General features: G+C 41.5%; 1 long non-coding RNA gene across 9 annotated transcripts in view; it reads right to left on the bottom strand.

Annotated features, from left to right (window-relative positions):
- Window positions 1-5,940: 5,940 nt before the first annotated feature.
- LOC113879560 overlaps window positions 5,941-23,140 on the bottom strand; it is a 37,703-nt gene continuing 20,503 nt past the window's right edge. Inside the window, exons 2-4 of one of the 9 annotated variants that reach the window (XR_003507383.1) lie at window positions 10,958-11,070; window positions 6,892-7,037; window positions 5,941-6,474 (exon numbers count right to left, since the gene is read on the bottom strand). This is a non-coding gene — a long non-coding RNA (uncharacterized LOC113879560). Of the gene's footprint in view, window positions 6,475-6,891; window positions 7,451-9,156; window positions 10,612-10,957; window positions 11,071-18,802; window positions 19,556-23,140 lie in introns of those variants that run through there. The other 8 variants (XR_003507381.1, XR_003507385.1, XR_003507387.1 and 5 more) reach the window with 8 other exon arrangements.

Consider the following 23,140-nt stretch of genomic DNA (forward strand, 5'->3'; position numbering starts at 1 on the left):
CTACATCAGAATTGGCAACCTGGTTGGCACGCTCAAAGAGTGGCCAAAGAGCGAATTGTTTATGGAGAATAAACTTCCCTCCCGCCTGTGATGCCTGCACATGCATGGGTGGGGAGGGGGCAAAATGGAGATGCTGGAGGCGGAAAGGTTGATTCAAGTCTGTGAGCGTAAGCTGGCTGAAGCCCTTTGGTTCCTAGTGGCGCCATATGCAACTGCATCTCTTCAGCTTTATCTTGTGCTTTACCACGTTGTGCTGTAAGTGCACAAATAAAAATCCATGAAAGATGCTTAGGACGCTCTTATCAGTCTCAACAAGTAAAATGAGCCAAGAATTGTGTTTTTTCACACTTTGTTAAGTAAGCATTACTTTCGTATATCTTTCTTTTCTTGACAAAATGGATCTTTTTTTTGTTCACCCCCTCCTCTGTAGGTCAGATAACTTGCATGTGTTTGGTACTGAATGTGAGGTAATAGAACCTGGTTCAAAGAAGGAAGTATTGCTCTTGTCCTAAGTGGATAATATTATATTTTATTGTATTATACCTAAGTGAAGACTCTCAAACCTATAAAAGTATTTATCTCTCCTTTCACTTCCACACATAATGCCTATTGTTCATGAAAATAATTTCTACTTCCTGAGTGTTATTATAAAATAGTGTATGAGTCATATTCTTGAAGAAAAAAATCATTATAATACTTCAAACTCTGATGTTTTTTATTGTTTAACCTTTAATTTCACAAATATGAAAGTTAAAGTTTGGTATAAGATTTTTAAAAAAGAAAACAAAAGCTAAAAGACCTCAGACTATGAGACTAAAGCCACTGTTGTTGATACTGGAGATTTACATTTAATTTGGGGTAATTTTTATCAGTAAGAATGTTCAATTGTTCCAAACTTTAAAATTTAGGTTTCCAGTTGCAAGATTCTTTAATCCTTTTCCTTGTTCTAACTTTTCCCTTCTCTTCTTAATGAACTATTTCTGCAAATCTGACATTAATTTTTAGTTCATTTTGACCCATTGCTTTGGGCTCAGAAATTGTACCAACTGGACTTGAGCTCAAGTCTACCTCTTCTGATGAAGAAAGTGGATGAAATAAAACTCAGGGAAGTTGCCTCACTGATCCAAAATGAGTCTCAAAATCTGAAGGAGATTGTAGAATTGGAACGTATTGTTTCCTTATGGTTATATTAATCCACTTCTAGAAATAGAATCAAACCTTTCTTGAGCTTGCATGTAAGGATGGACCCAGGTGCCATTTAAAGATTCATCTTGAAAGAACCCAAAGGAACTCTGAAGCCAGCAGCCTCTAGCAGCTGCAGAAAGAGTCAGGCAGTTCTCAGAAAACTGCCTGGGAAGGAGTCATCAATGCTGGTTTTCTGGGAATATCACGTTGAATCAATGTGCGTGTGTGTGCTCAACCGCTCAGTCGCTCAGTCGTGTCTGACTCAGTGACGCATGGACTGCAGCCCTCCAGGCTCCTCTGGCCATGGGATTTTCCAGGCAAGAATACTGCAGTGGGTTGTCATTTCCTCCTTCAGGGGATCTTCCCAACACAGGGATCAAACCCGCGTCTGCTGTGTCTCCTGCATTGGCAGGCAGATTCTTTACCACTGAGCCACCTGGGAAGCCCATTGAGTCAATAATTCAATTCTATTAGGGTTTTGGGGGACCCATATATTGAAATAAAATTTCATGTTGAAAATAATATTCCATAGCTTGCAAGATTCCCTTACACCTCAGAGTTCATTGGTATAATCTTCTAGAAAGATGGGGAGTGGTAAGAACTGGAAATTTCCAATCGTAAATCATTTACATGTAATACAACTAAATAAAATCCTTGTCCTAGCTGATTCTATATATAAAACCAAACATTCCTTAAATGATTATATAGAAAACCAGTTTGTTCAGATAGCCCCTATACTTGAATCCTTATATGAGATTTGGTGTGTGTGTGTGTGTTTTTCTACTGTATCAACTGCCCAGTGATATTTAAAACTCTGATGTCTTTAGTTCAGCAAGGAGCCAAATGGAGTTGGGTTGATTCCATTCCCTCCAACATAACTGCCTCCTTCTGGAAAGCAAATGAGAAAATTTGATGAATAATGAAAATTAAAATGTAGGCAGAGGGAAGTGAGTTCTCCACCCAGAGTCACCACTGAACACCCACACAAGCAAGAGTTTGGCATTTGCCTGTCATCTGCTTTTCTGACCATAGGGAGCAGCTCAAGTGACAGGCACACAGATGGACGCCTTGTATGATTAATGGCATCAACCAGGCCTGGTGGTGAGGATGCTGGAGATGGCGACAGACATGAGCTTGTCCCCTTTTTGGTTTAATGGTCCTTCCAAGGTTTGAAGTTGAGAGGGATTAGGAAAAATTCCAGCCCCATTCTTTTTTACTAGAAAAATCTGAAGGCACCCCTCCTTTCTCCAGCATCACTTGCCAAGACCAGACCTTTAGTAGGAAGCTATACCAGCCTTCAGAATGGCCCACCAAAATTACATTCTCCTTCCACTTCCTTCCTTCCTTTGCTCCTTCCTCTCTCTCTTTCTTTGTTCTTTTCTCCTCCCATCCCACTTTGTTGTTTTTTTGTTTTGTTTTGTTTTGTTTTGCCTCTTTCTCCCAAGCATTGTCTTATTTCAGCAAGCTCAGGATACAAACTAGCCCACCAGAATGGGCTCTCCAAAATCTCTGATGAACGTGCAGATTTGAGCAGGGCCCGAGTGGGCAGCGTGAAGCCCTATCATCACTCCCAACCTAACGTCTTCTGACTCTACCCCAGCCACCAAGCAGGTGGTAAACTGAGCATGGCTCCTCTGTTGCATCAAGAATACAGGAGACCAAGACTCCACCATTCAAAATAGGCCATAGCCTCAGGATCATACCTAAAGTTGAGAATTCTTTCCTTAGTCACTCAAATGTGTCCGGTTCTTTGTGACCCCATGGACTGTAGCCTGCTAGGCTCCTCTGTCCATGGGATTCTAGAGACCCAGTAGTGGAGTGGATAATGTCCCTTCTCCACGGATCTTCCCAACCCAGGAATCAAACCCAAGTCTCCAGCATTACAAGTAGGTTCTTTACTGTCTGAGCCACCAGGGAAGCCCCTATTCTTTCCTTTACTGGCTTTTAAATTTTAATTTACCTTGAATAGACATGTAAAAGGTAGGAAAGGGCAACAACACTTCCACCTATCTCCCAGTCCCTCCCATCCAAGTTCACCAAAATCCTTTCTTTAAATTAATACATTTTTGGAGGAATTTTAGATTTATAGAAAATTTGAGTGAACTATATAAAGAGTTTCTGTATATCCCTTCATATCGCTTCCCAACCTTGCCCTGCTATTACCATCTTGCTTTGGTATGGTACATATGTTACAATTGATGCTCCAATACTGATACATTATTATTAGTTGAAGATCATAGTTTACATTAGGCTTCACTCAGTGTTGTATGTTCTGTGAGTTTTGGCCAATGTATAAAGACATGTATCCACCATTAGGCATCATAGGAAATAGTTTCACTGCCCTAAATATCCCCTGTGTTTGGACCTTGATGTTCAGTGCAGCACTGTTTACCATAGCTAGGACATGGAAGCAGCCTAAATGTCCCTCCACAGATGAATGGATAAAGATGCCATGATACATATACACAATGGAATATTACTCAGCCATAAAAAGGAACACATTTGAGTCAGTTCTAGTGAGGTGGGTGAACCTAGAGCCTATTATACAGAGTGAAGTAAGAAAGACAAATATAGCATATTAATACATATATATGGAATCTATGGAGAAGGCAATGGCACCCCACTCCAGTACTCTTGCCTGGAAAATCCCATGGACGGAGGAGCCTGGTAGGCTGCAGTCCATGGGATCACTGAGGGTCGGACACGACTGAACGACTTCACTTTCACTTTTCCCTTTCATGCAGTGGAGAAGGAAATGGCAACCCGCTCCAGTGTTCTTGCCTGGAGAATCCCAGGGATGGGGGAGCCCGGTGGGCTGCCGTCTATGGGGTCGCACAGAGTCGGACATGACTGAAGTGACTCAGCAGCAACAGCAGCAGCAGCATGGAATCCAGAAAGATGGTGCTGATGAACCTATTTGCAGGGCTGCATTGGAGACGCAGACACCGAGAACAGACTTATGGACATGGGAGGAGGGAAGGAAGGAGAGGGTGGAAGGAATGGAGAGATTACCATGGAAACATATACATTACCACGTGTAAAATAGATGTCTAGTGAGAATTTGCTGTATGACTCAGGGAACTCAAACCTAGGCTCTGCAACAACCTAGAGGGATGGGAAGGGTGGGAAGTGAGAGGGAGGTCAAGAGGGAGGGGACATATGTCTACCTAAGACTGACTTATGTTGATGTATGGCAGAAATATTGTAATGCAATATTGAAAAGCAATGATCCTTCAGTTAAAAATGAGTAATTTAAAAGTGAGAAAAAAAAAAAAACAAAACTGTGTTCTACCTATTCATCCTTCTCTCTCCATGAAGCCTCTAGCAACATCTGGGGGTTTTACTGCTCTATAGTTTTGCCTTTTCCAGAATGTCATATAGTTGGAATTATGTACAGTACATGTAAGTTTCCTCCATGTCTGTCTACGAGCTCATTTCTTTTTATTGTCGCCTGACATTCCACTGTCTGGTCGTGCCATGGTGTGTTTATCCAGTCACTTACTGAAGAACAACTTGAAAAGGACTAAGTCTTGCCAATTATGAATAAAGCTGCTATATACGCTCATATGCAAAGTTTGGTGTGGACATAAGTCTTCAACTCATGTGAATAAATATCATTGCTAGATAATATGGGAAGAGTGTGTTTAGTTTTATAAGAAATGGCCAAACTGTCTTTCAACCCAATGCATCTCTTGTAGTTTTAAATGACATATTAGTTAGGTCCTATTACATAATAGGTCCTTAAGCAAACATGGGGACCTAGGCACTGCCAACAGCTCCTGGTGGACCCCAAGGCAAGAGTTGGGACCATTTGGAGGAACAAAGAGTCTCTCTTAAGACCATGAACTTGATCGAGCTACAGGGCTTCATGTCTTGCCTTTGTGACTTACTTGCTCTGTGACTTCAGGTAAGTTACTTAACCTTTCCATGCTTCTGTTACCTCAACTGAAATTAACTTGGTAATAGTGTTCTTGCCTGGAGAATCCCAGGGATGGGGGAGCCTGGTGGGCTGCCGTCTACGGGGTCAGACAGAGTCAGACACGACTGAAGCAACTTAGCAGCAGCAGCAGCAGCAGTACCCAAATGCTAGGGTTCAGAGGATTACCTGAGCTATCTCATGCATGTCTTAGTATCACTTAGTAAAAGTGCTCAAGAAATGTTCGTTATTCCTATATCTTATTAGGAAAACCAGTGTCTCTTCCATCACTACCACCATCACCCAATGTATAGCCAGTATATTCTTTAGTGACGATTTGTGTAACACTTCAGCCAGGCCCACCAAAGACAGAACAGTTGATATATTGTGAAATATGGTGAGCGAAAAAAAAAAATGTGCAGCAGCTAAAATACAAGGAAATCAAAACTAGAAAGGAAATGTCTTTAAGTGCAGAGGTTTTGGTCCACAGAATAAATCCACTCGTTCTTCCTTAGCCCTTGACTCCCAACACTGTCTTGTTGGCTCAGAACCCTCTCGGGTAAGTTCTTGATTATGAAATGCCCTCTCTCTGGTGGCCTGCCAAAGCCTGCTCCGCAGACTCCCAGGCTAACCTGGCACTGCTGCTGGTGAGAAGCCTTGTAACCCCGAGGGCCTGACTAATGCGTGTGTATTTTCCTTTCTCAGACAATTCTGCAGGCAGGCAGGAGGAGAGCCGTTCAGCAATCCACGTGGTAATTTCTTTTTTCTATTTCTTTGGGCAGTTCTTCCAGGATGACATAATGATATGTGCTAACAATGAAAAATAAAGGCACCGTAGCTGTATCTCTTTATACTTGGGTTTACTTTGGAAATCAACAAACAAAAAAGAAATTCTCTCCTGTGCTTTCTTGATGAATAATCCATGGCTCCCACAATGCCCTCCCACCAGTGGGAATGGAAACATCTGAGGGCTTCTACAAGCTGATTTGCCTTCATGATATCAGATAACTAGTTTTCCTGTTTTAACTGCATGAGCAGGGTTTAGGTGTCACGAGGTCAGAGCGCATGGAATTTTTTTTTAAACTTAGGGTAAACAGTGAAACCCAATAACTTATTCAGGGCATATGGCTCAAGAACAAGCAGTCACTAATATGAGTCATATCGCATTAATAAAGCATGACACTAAGGGCATATTTGGATCAAAATATTTCAGAGTAACTGTAAAACTGAAATATGACAACAGAGCTCAGACTCCTACTTAGGAATTACAAAGAGGTAGGTTTGAAAAGTTGAACCGTAGGACATGTGGGTCTGCTGGAGTCTTCCACAGGGATGCTGACAGCCAAGCATTAAGTCTGTTTAGCCCATCAGTCCTGTGGGAAGAACAGGAAGAGGGCAGAAGATCAGAACGAGCAGTCTTTCTCAATCGGCCCTCCCACACCCACTCAAGTGTCTTGCAGCGCCTGGTAGAGCTTAATAGAGTCATGAGGAAAAGGAAGAACAAAGGAAAGAAGGAAAGAATTGGCCACAAGGAAAGGTCTCCCACTCTGAATTTGCTTTGGCTGTTCTGAGGTGCAGGGAAATCTTTCTAGATTTTCTAGAACCTTCTGTGCTTTAAGGTCTGGCCTGGTGAGTTTGGGAAATGATTAACAGCATGGTATCAAGAATCAGACCATAGAAAGCAACTTGAAGTTCTGACTCCACCCCGCACTAGTCCCATGACACTGAGCAGTTCCTCTCTAAGCCTGGGCTTTCTTGGTTGTGAAACAGAAATAATAATAGCAACGTACCTCCTCCAGCTGCTGTAAGGATCACAGAAAATCACAGTGGGTGGCCAGGTCTCTGATGCATAGTGAGTGCTCAATCTAGGTCGTTACCACACTATTGTTGTCATCATTGCTATTTTGAGTCAACTACCCCAGTTATGGACACCTTTCTATCTGGAACAGGAAACAGGCAGGAAAGAAGTTAGTAGTAGCAGGGTTCAGGCGTGGACTCACAAGCTGAGCATTTCAGCATCCTTAGATGCCACCAGCTGTGCTGCTCCATTATTTAATTCAGTTCCGCAAGTGTGTTTTGAGTTCCTTCTCTATAGAAGATACAGGAAAAAGTTCTAGGAGTGTTCTGGGATCCAAGGGACATAGTAATGTTCCTGCCTCACAAAGGGGTATTTAACAAATGTGCCTGTCCAGTTAGTGATGAAATTGGACATAGTCTTTCAAAATATCAGATTAGCCTCTTTGAATCTGAATTAACACACACATAATCCTGACCCCTATTCTCCTTCTCCCCCAAATATAGGTAGATAGATAGATATAGATATAGTATGAAAAGTGAAAGTGTTAGTCGCTCAGTCTTGTCTGACTCTTTGCGACCCCATGGACTGAACACCCTCCCCTGCCCCCGCCCAGGCTCCTCTGTCCATGGAATTCTCCAGGCAAGAATACTGCGGTAGGTTGCTGTTCCCTTCTCCAGGGGATCTTCCCAATCCAGAGATCAAACCTGGATCTCCTGCACTGCAGGCAGATTCTTTACCATTTGAGTCACCAGGGAAGCCCATTAGTATAGTATTAGAATCATAAGTATAGTAGAGTATTATAGCTAGTATTAGTATAGTATAAAACAATTTCAGTTTTATTTATTTAAAATTTCAGTTTAAAATCCCTTGTAAGTTAAAATTTAAATATCAACTAACTGCATTAAATATGTCTAAGCAAAAGAGGTTTTTTTCCTAAATATCCTTTGAGGAAAACAGGGTTCCAAATGTTTAAACACTGTATTAACCTAAAACATGGTTGATCCCATTTAGGACCATGGTTGATCCTGGTCCCATTCTGCTTGTCTCTGTACCCAAAGTATTTGTCAGCTTCAGTGAGAACATGGATGAGTCATGCCTCTTTAATGATTTGGCATATAACTTCTGCATCAATGTTTAATATTTTTGGTATAAAAGCATATTAAGGTCAGAAACTGAATGGTGGTCTAGGACCCTACATTGACTCTCCAAACCAAATTTCAGAATATAGTCTTACATCAGCAGACTAGAACCTATATCTTAGATATCTCTCCTAACCACTTGCCTTCATTAGGCCAAACAAAAACAAAATCAGGGCATCGACTAAGGTAGATAAGCAGGTCGGTAAACCGAGATGTTGAGCTCATTCGTGAAGAGTATGTGGAAGAGGATGGGGGCTCAGATGGCCTTCCTGATGTCCAGCAAGTCACAGCTCCACATGGCAGAACTGTGCTGGGCTCCCAGGAGGCCCAGTCTAGCAAGGTGTCTTTTTCCTTGCAGCTGAATGGCCCTTGTCTCCTGTCAGTCGTGGAGACATGGATGGACGGATGGAGTTGCACAGGGCCTTTAATCTTCAGGTGCAGTCAGGGCAATTATTTTTTGCACCAGTAGGAGGATGGGCAGGGGGATCTTGACTCTGACCTTTATTTTTTAAACTTTATCTTTAATTGGAGGATGATTACAATACTGCCATGGCTTCTGCCCCATGTCAACATGAAGCAGCCATAGGTGTGTACATGTTCCCGCCCCTCTGGAGCCTCCCTCCCACCTCCCTCCCCACCCCATGCCTCTAGGTTTTCACGGAGCACAGGCTTTGGGCTCCCAGCAAACTCCCACTGGCTCTCTATTTTACATATGGTCATGCATACATTTCAGTGCTGCTCTCGCAAATCATCCCACCCTCCCCCTCCCCCACTGTGTCCAAAAATCTGTCCTTTATGTCTGCATCTCCATTGCTGCCTTGCAAGTTGGATCATCAGTGCCATTTTTCTAGATGTGTTTCATAGATATGTGTTAATATACAATATTGGTCTTTCTCTTTCTGACTTAACATCACCCTGTATGATAGGCTCTAGGCTTATCCGCCTCATTAGAGATGACTCAAATGTGCTCCTGACTCTGATCGTTAATTTCCACTCATCAACAGACTGATACTCCCCCTGCGTAGGAAAGCAAAAACATCAATTTTTATGACAGTTGTGGCTTTTACCAGCAAAAAAAAAAAAAAAGTTTGCAAGTTAGAATGAAAAGTACTACATACCTGGAAAGGTGTTTTCTGTGGTATCTCTCAGCTGTATGTGCCTGATGCTGAAAGGAGTGCTCTTAAAGAAAAAAAAAAAAAAATCTCTCTGCCCCAGGTGAGCCTCTGTTAGTTTCCAGAGAGAGTAAAGGCCATTACACCCAGCTAGTCTGCCAGGCTCCCCATATCCCATATTGTGGTCCCTTTCTAGGGAGGGGGATGCATGGATATAAATGTTTGGTATATTCTTGAATGTCTAATGTCCTCTTTTCTGAAGTTCCAAAGCTACTTCAAAGACTTTATTGTAATTATTTGAACTCAAACTAATCTTGATGAGATTTAGGGGAAAGAACACTTTCTTTACCCCAAATAGCTTCCCAGGTACTGTTTTAGTTTTGTTTCCAAAGCAGTAGCTGGCCCCCCTCCCCCGAGCCCTGGTGTCCTTCTTCACCAGTGAACTCTTCCCTGGAACCCTGCCCTGCAGCAACCCAGCCCTCCTGCCCACCCGGACTTCCCTCAGCTTGTCTGCCACGAGCTCCGTCTGTTTTACAGATGACCTTTTCTCTTCCTAACTCCATCTTCTTCAGGCTCGCTCCTGCGCATCCCTTGAGCATCAGTTTGAACACAGCTCCCCAGAGCAAGTCTTCACATCTCGGACAGTGGCTCTTTACCCATGCTCCCGATTCCTGGACGATGACCTCTCAGGCACTTCATGCAATTGCTTCTTGAGTGCAGTTTTCCTGCTCTGAGTTCAGACACTATTTCTGTTTTACTATTGTATCCCAGAACCCAGGACCATGAGTACATGTGGTAGGTGCTCAATAATCTTTGATGGAAATAAAAGAGAGAGACGATAGGAAAAGAGAGAGAGAGACAAAGAGAGGGAAGGAAGGAAGGAGGGAGGGAAGAATGTGAGAGAAGGGGCAAAACAGCACCACTGCAGGGGCATTCCTGGTTTGTCATATCTCCTGCTAACAGCCTCCCCCCTTGTCTTTTTCCTCTTCCTCCTCTGTCATATTCTCATCATGGAAACACCATTAAGTAAAGCAAAAGTAAAATCATCCTTGCCTCAGTATGTACTCCAATTTGATGTGGGGTTTTTTTGGTCCTTCTGGGTCCTGCCTCCATGATCTAAACATACAATTTCAAAGCCAATTTATTCAACAAGCACAAAGCATCTTGTCTCTCTCATATACACCTCAGTAAATAAATGACAAAACATATTTTGTTAAGATACAGTTTTTTCACTTAAGGTTTGAAAGTCTTACACAAGTTTTCTTGTCATCAGGTAAGTCCAATTTGATAGTGGCATTACAAAACTAAGACACTAGAAATAATATTATTTGGGGGTGCAGGTGAAGATGAGGTGTATCCTGGCAAAAATCTAGAGAAAAATGTGGAGTTTGAATAGTTAGATATTGTATTATCATTTGATTTCACGAGTGACTAATACTTGAAATCTCCATTTATTTAAAGAAATAGATGCCTAGTGTTTTAAATAAAAAGAAGGCTTGACCTCCCCGCCCCCCCGCCACCATGGGATGTAGAAATTAGAACAAAGATGTGTCGAAGCCCCTTTAGATCATTCTTTATAGGATAAAAAAAAATCCCAGGGTGTATAACGCTATAAAAGAGAATATTGCACTGTATGTGGATATGAACTAGATAAAAATTTTTCAAAGCAACTTTTTGTTGTCTTCCATGAATTTCCCTTTTTTTGTGTGCAGAGAAGATAGATATGAAAGAGCACAGTACCACAGCATTATGGAGGAGAGTCATACATGTTCATCTGCGTCACTGTCTCTATTTCTCACTTTCTCACCTGCAAGTATGTAGTTTAGGGATGGCAGTGCTCCAGAGCAGGGCAAGAAATTGAGTGCAGGGTAGATTCACCCATGACGAGAGATTTCGAAAGTTACAATTACAGAGTCAGGGCTAGAAAATAAGAGAGATTTACTTAGGCATTAAAGATAGGTACTGGGCAGTAAAACTGATAGATCCTTATTACATTGTCCCATAAGAGACTGGGCCACTCGGAGAAGTTTATGCTAAGGAAATTTAAAGCAAGTTAGAGGAAATACTTCTTCACCTAGTAGAATTCATTCTGAGGAATTTGCTGCCAGCGGCAGTCATAAAATCAATCACTGGGTTGCATTTTTCCAAAGGGTAGAATAATATATGACCCACTCTTCTGACTAGTTGGGGAAGATAAAAGCAATCAATTCGCCTGCTTCTGGAAGATCACAGTTGATTACAAGTGGGGTCAGCAAAAAGATGTCCCCCACACTTGATCAGGATAATTAAAAACTGTTTGCCCATGCTCACATGTCCTAGAAGAAATGTCGAAATAGGATGCAAAGCTCAAATGACCTGATCTAATATGACAAATGTTTGTTGACAGGGACCAAAAATTAAACAATGAAAAAGAAAAAAACTATTCCAGGAAATAATTATAGATATTCCTAAAATATTTTTCATAAAAACATTTTTGTGATACTATAAATACGACATGATGCTTTTGTTTTTGAATCTGATTTGCTTGACTAGTACTCTCAGAGTAAATCTGCTAAGTTTGAAAACAGTTAGCAAGCATGACTTTCTTTTTCCCAATAGAGCATAGAGTTTAGTCAGAAGTTATACATACACTAGAAATGTTAGCAAGGCAATGTTAATTCTGAGGTTGTCCTGTAGCAGATCAGTAACAAACCCCTGGATAAAGGCATCTCAGTTTAAAATTAGCTTCTTTTTTTATGGAATTTGCTCCACTTTTTAAACTTTTTTTTCTTGAAATTGTAATGTATTTTCTAGAATTTCACATTTTGCTACAACCGATGTATCAAAAGTCGTATTCACCCTAACATATGAACTTCTGAACAAGACACCCAAAAAACCATTGTTGGAAGTATGGCTGGAGCCTGCATTTTCATTTGGGGACAAAAGAGGGTAATACAATCTACAAAAAAAAAAAGAGAGAGAGAGAGTGAAATTGTGATAAAAATTGCAAAGTAAAATAAAATCCTGAATAAGTCATACTAAAAGCAGATCTTGAATTTCAACAAAATGTAGCCGTGCTGAAAAGGCAAAGAAGAGTCATTGTTGTCACCTCCTGGAAACCAGGAAATGTTACTGACTTTAACGGACAGTGACCTGTCTAGTTTCATTACTCATGTTAAAAAAAAAAAAAAAGAAGTAAAGATAAAAGGTGTCTGGAAGTTCTTTCATGATAAACCTCCATAACTTGCAATGGTAGTTATAAGTTGAGCTTAAGAACATCATTATTTTCATAACCATGTCTTATTAAAACATTATCCTGCCCCAAAGTTTCAACAATGAAAGAGTAAATGCCATATATGAATTTCAGGAGAGTTTTCTATAGTTGCCATGGCACTGTTGGAAGCTCTAGAGGAATTCCTGAATCGGCTCACGGGACAGCTTCCTGCTCCAAGCACTCCTTGTGGAGGGGACATTCCCTAGAGCCAGCCTCCCTCAGGTTCAGTCCCAAGGAAGCCATCCGCTGAGTGCCTTGGGCAGGTCATATCCCTCCCCTTGTCTCAATATCCTTCTCTATAACACGGGTACAACAGTACTGCCTATGCCACAGGATTGTTTAAATCGATGCAAAGTAACTAAAACTGTGCCTGGTATATCAGAGTGCCCAGTCATTGTAATTTTCTTTCAATCCCTTGAAAATCTGGGCTTTAAAGGGAATCATCTTTCCCCTGTTTCCCCTTTGGCTCAGCTGAGAAAAGAATCCTCCTGCCATGTGGGAGACCAGGGTTTGATCCCCGGGTTGGGAAGATCCCCTGGAGAAGGGAAAGGCTGCCCACTCCAGTATTCTGGCCTGGAGAATTCCATGGACTATGGTCCATGGGGTCGCAAAGAGTCGGACATGACTGAGCGACTTTGACTTCACTAATCTTTCCCCTGGGAGAGAATGGGACATCAGAGGTCATTTCTTCCTTTGTGGAGTTGGGTGTAGGAATGGGAGAAATTTCCAAGGTTACACTCTCTCCTCATTCTGGTCCCTACCCTTTTTTCTGCCTTCTCTCCTGCCAGTGTGAAAAGTGAAAGTATCAATCACTCAGTCCTGTCTGACTCTTTGTGACACCATGGACCGTAGCTTGCCAAGCTCCTCTGTCTATGGAATTCTCCAGGCAAGAATACTGGAATGGGTTGCCATCCCCTTCTCCGGAGGATCTTCCTGACACTGGGATTGAACCTGGGTCTCCTGCATTGCAGGCAGATGCTTTACCCTCTGAGCCACCATGGAAGCCGGCTTGCTCCTTAAATTCTGAGCTCCTTAATCCTGCTAAATTTGCTCACTCCTCACAGTCCTTGCATCTCCTCTGAGCCCAGAATAGTTGCCTCTTTTCTCCCCCACCAAATCCTGATGTGGCTGATTCACACTCATCCTCCAGCCCTCTCCTTGGATGTCATCATCCTGGAGAATCGCCCCCATGCCAAGTCTATGCTCGGTGCTCCCGTCCACATGCTCATAGCCCCCCTCTTTTAGTCACCACTTCTTATTTTCTGCTGACTCTCTGCCTCCACCATTACACTAGAAACTCGCCTTGGCAGATAGTTGGATCCGCCATGGAGCAGTGCTCCTCGTCGCTGAGCTCCAGTTCTGACACACTGAGGCCACAGAAAGCATCAAGACCAACAGGAAAGCCTGCCCCTTTTCAGGAACATGCTTCCTATTTCCCTTTGCATTTACTCTACAAAATCACTCACTGATGAGGCTCTGCTCAAAAGAAATGGATGTTTTGGCTATCATATTCAAAGCCAGTGTTACAGAAGAACCATGCTGGGGCTTCATGGAAATAATTGGCCTACCTTTTATAAAACAAACACTGGGAAAATCTATAATGCAGCCTGAATTGGGAAAAGTTCACAACAAAGTAACAGGGGAGAAATAACTTTCTTTGAGGTTTGTTTAGTCTGAAAAACAGGACTCCAATGGGTGGTAGTGTTGTTTACGTTAGTCTAAACTGTTTAATCATATTGCAGAATTTATACTTATCTCCTAGAATATGCAGGATAGTATTAACCTTATAATCTATTGAGTACAAATAACAAACACTTGGCTTTATAGTGGATGATCAGAAATGCAAAAAAGATAGATCAAGCAATTAGATGCAAGCATGGTGAGGTAAAAGACTGATTCAGGCAATTTGCTCTCACGTTTTACCCATACCTAAAAGATGTAGTTAATAGAGACATAAGCGTGGAGCAATCCACATGAATGATTCAAATCTTTATTTCTCTTTGTGAATGAAGGTTAAGTAAGTGCTTAGAGATATATGATGAGAACAATACCTAGACTATTGAAGCATGAATTTACATACAGAGCCTTTGCTAAGCACTGTCCATGTATTATTCTATCACAAGAATCCTATGAGGTATGCAATGGTTAAAACAATACAGTTGAATAATTTGAGGCTAAATGATAAAGAAACTTGCCCAAAGTCATACAACTAACAATCAGCGGTCAGTCTTAAAACCCTTGTTCATTTGACTCCTGAGTTTTTTCTTGAACCTTCCAGTGAACACTACAGCCTTCACCCAAATTCAGATGCAAGATGTAGTGAGAAAAACCTGAGGTCTGGACTCCAAAAACTCACAGTAGTCATCAGTTTGAGCAGATCACTGAGTCTCTGTTTCATTAGTTTTGACAGGAGAGAAGTAATACTCTTATCTGTCCTTCCTGCCTTCCAGAGCTCTCATGATGATCAAGTGAGATGGTTTATGTGCAAGAACTTGGGAAGCGGGGGTGTGCTATACAAGCATCAGTTGATAGTTTATTTACAAGCATAGCCTGTTGATGGATTTGTATTGATTTAGTTGGTATTTAGGGAATATTTTATGTATGAGGGTTGCAAATGAGTTCCACCAAAACCAGATATGACAAGCAGATGAAAAGGATGGTCTTAGCCCACAGAGATAAGTGGACATGATTTGTAGAAGGAACTGGTTGTCCCATGACTGCACTCCAGGCTTGAGGCACCAGTAATTGGCATTTTTTGAAAGTTAGAACATCAAAGATAAGGTTCCTCTTCTGAAGGCAGTTGTACTTGGGATCAGAGCTGCTTACAAATTAAGCAAAGGTAAATCCAATTGAATAACAGGGATCCTGGGGATTGAAACGTGATCTTATCTAAAGAATAGACTAGCATCTCCATGTTTATTTACCTGGAGAAGACTGATCATTTACAAACTTTAAAAATTTTGTTTTATAGCTTATAGACCCCCCCCCAATATATTTTTCTATTAAAAAATTGTGAAAATTATTATCAACTTCTATTACATGTGTAAAGCTCTGGGAAACTGTAGTGTTAAAGAGAAGAAGGTAACTTGAGATCTGACTTCATCTGTCAGATTTTTCCACCTGTCCTTAGCATCCTAGCTCTCTTTGCTTTCAACATAAAATAACACCCATGGTGGTAATCATCTATTTTTCTCTCCTACATTTGTTGAGTACTTGAGAATATAGTTGAGAACTGCAATAGATATCTGTAATTTTTCTCTGCCCAGCATCCATTCTTTCTTTATGTAATAGAAGGTGGATTTTCTGTTAAGATACCACCTCTTTTCTGTATCTCAGTGCTTAAGGTTTAAATAGAGCTGACTCCACCCACTGGGTCCAGCAGTTGAATGATAACTGAGACCTGATCAATCAAAACAATGGTGACTTTTCCAAAGCTGGGCATGAGACCCAATCAAACCTATGGTTATTAACCCTGAAATGTTTGATGCAACAACTACCAAGAAAAAAAAAAAGCTAAATTACAAAGCTATAATCTTTGAGGTACTAGTGGCCATCTTTGCTGCCACTTGAAAAGAACCTACTTGAGAATGACATCAATACAAAGCAGAACCAAAAGATAAAAAAATAATTTCCTAGGGGTATTATTTGCACACTTAGCTTTTCCCTCTTCTTTTCCATTACCAAAGGTAATATATTCTTTTTTTGATCAAGCCAGTTTCTACCCTGGTTCTATTAGCTGCAACTGGAAGCAAGCATTATTATTTCTATTAGTTGCAACCATTAGCCCAAGGTTCTATTAATTGCGACCATTAGCCCAAGGAGATGTATCAGTTGTACAAAGTTTCTACGTATGACATATACTGTCTATCAGTACTCTGATAGCTTCTAAGGAATAGAAAGTAGATATAGAAAGAGAAATTGTAGAGCTGAGTTTACTCCGTTTGTTTCATATTCCTCTTTGCTCTTGATTATCACAGAATATTGAGTAATAAGTAACAGCAAACATGCGTATAGTATATGGAATTTGAGAGGCATACTTTTAATCCCATGTCTTAGTTATATTATTATTCCCAACTAAGGAAAACATAAAGAGCAAAAAAAAAATTTTTGTATTTCAGAAGAGTATTGGAGACATAAGTTGAGCCTCAATGTAACACCCTCCACATGTCAAAGTGTGTTATATTTTTCTCAACATAAGAATCTAGCAAAAGCATCCAAGGTTAAGAGTCAAATTATGCTCCTCCCCCTACCACGGAAAAGCTGCTGAAGCTTGGAGAAAGTAACCTAACTATTTATTTTACACCACAATGCTAGGAAAAAGAATGGAAGCAAACCAGCTTGTGCTTCAGTACCAGTTTTGAAAATCACAGCTTTGAATTTTAGTCCCAGGGTCACCACTAACTGGCTGTGTGAGCTTGTATGCATATTCTCATCGCCTTGGGTACCTGTAAAATTAAGTCAGTGACATGCAACCTCCTTATTTCTCATACATTATGTGTAAAGCACTTGAGAAAAGATACCTGAAAATGACTTCAGAAGTTTCTGTCTAAGTACATACAGAATATTGTTACTACTTGAGTGTAAAAAAAAAAAAAAGTAGCTTTTGCTTAAGTAAGAAAAAGAAAACTCTCTACTAGTGAGATATGGCCTGGAACTCCTCTAAGCCACAAGAAGAAAATAAACTTTGCCTGGCATATGATTGAAAAGGATAATTTAAAGATCACAGCAAGGTCATCATTCTTCATTCACACCTGATGATTTATTCTGCATATGCTATGTGCTGTCACTTCAGTCATGTCCAAATCTTTGCTACCCCATGAACTGTCATCCACCAGGCTCCTCTGTCCATGGAATTCCCCTCCTCCAGGGGATCTTCCTGACCCAGGGATCGAACCCGCGTCTCCTACGTTGGCAGGCAGGTTCTTTACCACTACTGCCACCTATCCGTGTGCCATCATTTCCCAGAGAGGAAGGGGTTAACTGCTGCAAAAATAACCGCAGAAATAATAGCTGGTACCCAAAGACCTGAGTTCTAGTACTGACTCTGTCACTGGCTTATTTTGTGGCCTAGCACACAGCCCCTTCTAGCCCTTGGTTTTCCTGAAGGGATTAAATTTGTAATGTGGGAGACAACACGGGCACTCACCAGTATCTGGCTTTCCGCTGCTTTCCAACCACACAAAAGACTGTACTTTCTAGACTCCTGGCAGTTATGCTTAGCCAGATGACTAGTTCTGGCCAACAGGGTATGAGAAGAAAGACCAATGCTGCTTCTGGTCATGAAGCCTTTGAGTACTTTCTTCCCCTGCTGCAGCCACAGAGGACGCCATTAATTCAAGTGAAAGCATTAGTCGCTCAGTGGTGTCCAATTCTTTACGATCCCATGGACCATAACCCACCAGACTCCTGTCTGTGGAATTCTCCAGGCAAGAACACTGGAGTGGGTAGCCATTCCCCTCTCCAGGGATTAATTCAGGGTGGTCCAGTAACAGATAGTAGGGCCGCCCTCATCTTGGGCTCTGTGCAGGCACATGGAACAGAATCCCCTTGCCAACCTGCCACTGATATGTAGAAAAAAAAAAACCTTCATTCTGTTAAATCACTAATACTCTACTGCTAATTTGTTACAGCAGCATAATCTAGTTTATCCTTACAAATAAAATAATTTCCATGTTTTCTCTAAACTCTTATTGATACAATTGCCATGCAATATGTTTTCTATGCTGAGATAATGGATTTAGAGCAAAAAGAAGCAATGAATCCCACAGATCTACTAGGATATTTTTCTTTATAAGTTGCAAGGAGAGATAGAGATATAAAGATAAGGAAAAGCTCCATGGAGTTTCTCTGCCCCTAGGAGGGGGCATTCTACAGAATTTTCTCGATTATGCTTTCCAATTCCTCCCACCAGGACTTTTAAAAAGTTAAAAGGTGTGTTTTATCTTACTAAATATCAAAAACAAATGGGAGTCAAACTTGGAAGACACGTTAATACAAAAGCGAACAGAACAAAAAAAACAAACAAAAAATAGTGAACAGAACAGAAATGTAGCTTTAATATCATTAGATGTTACATTTAATTTGTTTGTCATATTTATTTGCAGATGGGTCCCAATGTTCTAGTGGGATCTACCTATGAACTCACTTGCTGGGCAAACTCCAAAGTGCCTCTACAATGAAATCACACAACGTGAGTAAGAAGAAAAGCAAGGGAGGAAGCAGCATAGCTCCAGGCCCATTCTGGGTTTTCTTCTCTCCTCCCGGAGTAGGAGGAGAGAGAAGGAGAGGAGAGAAGGGGGAAATTGAGGCAGATTATAGGGACGGGTGAGACCAGAAGAAGGAAGTGGCCAAGTGACAAAACTTAACAAGATAAAGAGAAAAGGAGAAGAGAATACGCACGCAAACGCATACAATATCAAGCATGGCCAAGACGAGGTGACGCAGCCAGCGGTGAGTGAACCACTTCTTCACTTGTCTCTCAGTAAACAGCCTTGAAATCTTCTGGCTGAACTATTTCTGCAATGGCCCAGGTAGCTCAAACCTCAGAGTTAGCCCTTAGAGATATGCAAGACCAACCATCAAGGTCACACTGATGGTGCAGGAGGAGCCTCCAAATGCATCTGGTCTCTTCAAGCCAGTCAAAAGCTAGAACCTAAGAAGAAAGAACACCTAAGCAGAAAGCCACATGGAGCAGAAAGCACAGTAGCATGAGTGTTCAGCATCTTCCACAGTGTCCATCCTCAAAGACTGTAGACGTGTCCATGCTCCCTTTATCTCATCTTACCAGGCTCCTCCTAGAACAGCAGATGAATCCAACCATGTCCCAATTATACTCTGTGACTCCGTATTTTCAGATGATCTCAACATGTCACACATGGTAAAGAACCTCATAGGGAGGTTCATGTGTGCAGTCAAGTGGCTAACCGCGTAGGAGACACGACAATTCGTCGTAAGGAAAGGAAATAACAATTTTTAAAGGATTTACTACATTCCAGGAAGTGGACTAAACCTTTCACCAGTTTCATCTGTTTTAAAATCGTGCATCATACTCTTTGCTTGCTTAATGTGTGGATGAGATTTCAAAGGATTAAATGAGTTCCTTAAGTTCTCACAACTGGTAAATGGAATAGGTGGGGTTCTGAGCCAGATGATCTGACCCAAAAGGCAGCTGCTCAGGGCACACATCACACCCCAGAAAGGATGAGAGGCCACGTTCCCCCTCACTGTCCACACTCACTGTTGAACGTCTCACACTATTTATATCCCTCGATTCAGTGATGGTCTCATTCTCACCTATGAATACCTTGAGTTTGTCAGTGTAGAGAGAAATTTTGTCCTTCTCCTAATCCTTCACTTTTCTTGGTGACTTGTGTCTCCCCAACCCCAAACCTAGTTTTCAACTGCTTTAAACAGAGAGAGCTTCCATAACTACTTCTTTTTAAAAGCTTGGCAGATGCTCCAGTGGGCTCACAATATTCCACAGTGGAAGAGTTGTTCATTGACAAACAGCCATGAATATTTGTTGAATGACTGAACTTTTAATAACTGAAGAGACCCTTTCCTAGAAACACTCTGAAGCTAGTTAAAAGGTTGTTAAATAGTAGGGACTGCTAGGGAAGGATCTAAATTCAACTTTTCATTTATTCATTTTAATTCATGCACTCCACAAATATTTTTTAGCCTCCTAGACAGCACCAGACACTGTGCAAGTTACTTCTGAGTGACGTACAAGCTATCTATTGTTGTACAAAATTAGCCCCAAACTTGGCAAGCTGCACAAACACTTGTGATCTCACACAGTTTCTGAGACTCAGGAATCTGAGAACAGCTTAGTGAAGTGGTTTTGCTTCTGGATCTCTTGTGAGGATGCAGTCTAGCTATTGGCTGGAGCTCAGGTCATCTTAAGACTGACTGGAGCTGCAGACTCTGGCTCCAAGTTCACTCTCCTACTTGTTGGCAGGCTCAGTGCTTCACTGGCTCTTGGCAGAGACTTCAGTTCCTACTCCTGTGGACCTTTTTGTTAGGCTTCCCAGAGCCAGAGATCCAAAAGAGAGAGAGCCTGCACCCAAATCAGAAGCCACCATTACTTTTTATTACCTAATTTCCAAAGCAGTTCTTTGTCACTTCTGGGAAATAGGTTCCATCCTTCAAAGACAAGCATCAGAGAATTCATGTATACAATTTGAAAACCATGGAGGGGAGTTGATTAGAAAGGAAATTGCTAAAAAAAAATTTTTTTTCATAGCTTTTTCATTTTTTTTACTAATTACAATTAACATGTGACATTTTGTAACTTAATTTGCTGCTAATAAACTAGATATAGCCATGTAATTTCTTTTAATTTTATTTTATTTTTAAACTTTACAATATTGTATTAGTTTTGCCAAATATCGAAATGAGTCCGCCACAGGTATACGTGTGTTCCCCCCATCCTGAACCCTCCTCCCTCCTCCCTCCCCATACGCTCCCTCTGGGTCGTCCCAGTGCACCAGCCCCAAGCATCCAGTATCGTGCATCGAACCTGGACTGGCAACTCGTTTCATACATGATATTATACAGGTTTCAGTGCCATTCTCCCAAATCTTCCCACCCTCTCCCTCTCCCACAGAGTCCATAAGACTGTTCTATACAACAGTGTCTCTTTTGCTGTCTCGTACACAGGGTTATTGTTACCATCTTTCTAAATCCCATATATATGCATTACTATACTGTATTGGTGTTTTTCTTTCTGGCTTACTTCACTCTGTATAATAGGCTCCAGTTTCATCCACCTCATTAGAACTGATTCAAATGTATTCTTTTTAATGGCTGAGTAATACTCCATTGTGTATATGTACCACTGCTTTCTTATCCATTCATCTGCTGATGGACATCTAGGTTGCTTCCATGTCCTGGCTATAATAAACAGTGCTGCGATGAACATTGGGGTACACATGTCTCTTTCCCTTCTGGTTTCCTCAGTATGTATGCCCAGCAGCGGGATTGCTGGATCATAAAGCCATGTAGTTTCAACCTTTTCATAGCAGACCCATAAAGCATCAATCCCTCAAGATATCTGTATCTTTAGATGAAGAATATCATTTTCCATTCACATGTCAGGAGTTACACAGACCCAAAGTTCTAGTTCCTGGAGAAGGGCATGAGAACCCACTCCAGGATTCTTACCAGGAAAATCCCACGAACAGAGGAGCCTGGTGGGCCACAGTCTAAGGGGTCACAAAGTATCAAACATGTCTGGAGCTACTTAGCACACATGCATGCATCCAAAGTTCTAGTTAGGCACCTTAATAGCTCAAAGTGAATGAGGAAAACAAGATGACATGAAAAATCTATCAGAAAGATCATCAGGGAACCTAGAAGCTGCCATCTAAATGTATTTCCAAGTGCAATTCATTTAACTTTTCAATGGTCTGACTGTGTTTTGACCCTCTGCACTCTTTCAAAGATTTAAATTTTCACCATTATCTTCCATGTCAAATAATGAATTCTGAAGCAGAATTTCCATCTGTCAGTTTACAGAATGCTGCATCTCATTTCATCTCTGCATTGAAATCAAGTTCCCCTCACCTTTCAACAGCCAAAGCACCACTTCATCGTCAGCAGTGGGGAAAGCCACAAATCAATTAAACTCACCGTGGATTTGAGAGTACCCATGAATTGCACTTACAGTGGTCGTACAAAAAAGATGGCAGCACAGGGTTCTCAACAAAAGCACGCAAGTCAGGCAATGGCACATTTGGGGTCAGTGACACTTTCCCTCTTTGTCCTGTCTGTCACTTGAGCAGGGTTCTTCATTTTGTTTTCCTATGGCCCACTGCCACATCAGCATTTGCAATAGTCCACATCGCTTTATTTAAATCGAAGAAGCAAACCACACGCAGGTTTCTGAAGAGCCGCGTGTGGCTAAGAAAGCCTGGGGTTGGAAGGCAGCGCCCGTAATCCCCTCCCAGAGCTAAAGAGGAAGCTACTCCAGAGAGGGTTCCAAACACAACAAATACCCCTTCGAGCTCAATTTTGCATTTCGTTTTCTGCTTTAAAATCTCTATTGGCTGCACATCTGAGAAGGCTTAAGAACATAATTTATTCCATATAAAGTTCCCAGTAATTTATGCTCACCAAGTTGGCAGCATGGGAAGAAATTTTTCATTGGCTACCATGGAAGATTATTATAGACCTTCTCATGTAAGTAAAGATAGCACCGGCAGCCATACTTTATTATTTTTCTTCATGTATTTTTTTATTGAAGTTTAGTCGATTTACAATGCTGTGTTAATTTCTGCCAGACAGCAGAGTGACTCGGTTTTGCACATACATGCATTCTTTTTTGTTATTTCCCATTATGATTTATCCCGGGATACTGAATACAGTTCCCGGGCCATACAGTGAGTTCTCAGTCGTTTCAGTTGTGTTGGACTCTTTGTGACCCTGTGGACTCTAGCCCACCAGAATCTTCCGCCCGTGGGATTCTCCAGGCAAGAATACCAGAGTGGGTTGCCATACCCTCCTCCAGGGGATCTTCCTGATGCAGAGATCGAACCCAAGCCTCCTGTGCCTTTTGCACTGCAGGCCGATTCTTTACCACTGAGCCACCCGGGAAGCTTGTGCTATACAGTACGGCCATTCTGTACGTAATAATTTGCACCTTCTGACCTCAAACTCTCAGCTCTTCTCAGCCCCCTCTTAATAAATGTGCATTAATTTTTTAAAACACCATCCTTGTAGAGAAGGGGGACAAAA

This window comes from Bos indicus x Bos taurus, chromosome 21 (assembly GCF_003369695.1).
Source record: "Bos indicus x Bos taurus breed Angus x Brahman F1 hybrid chromosome 21, Bos_hybrid_MaternalHap_v2.0, whole genome shotgun sequence".
Taxonomy (NCBI): domain Eukaryota; kingdom Metazoa; phylum Chordata; class Mammalia; order Artiodactyla; family Bovidae; genus Bos; species Bos indicus x Bos taurus.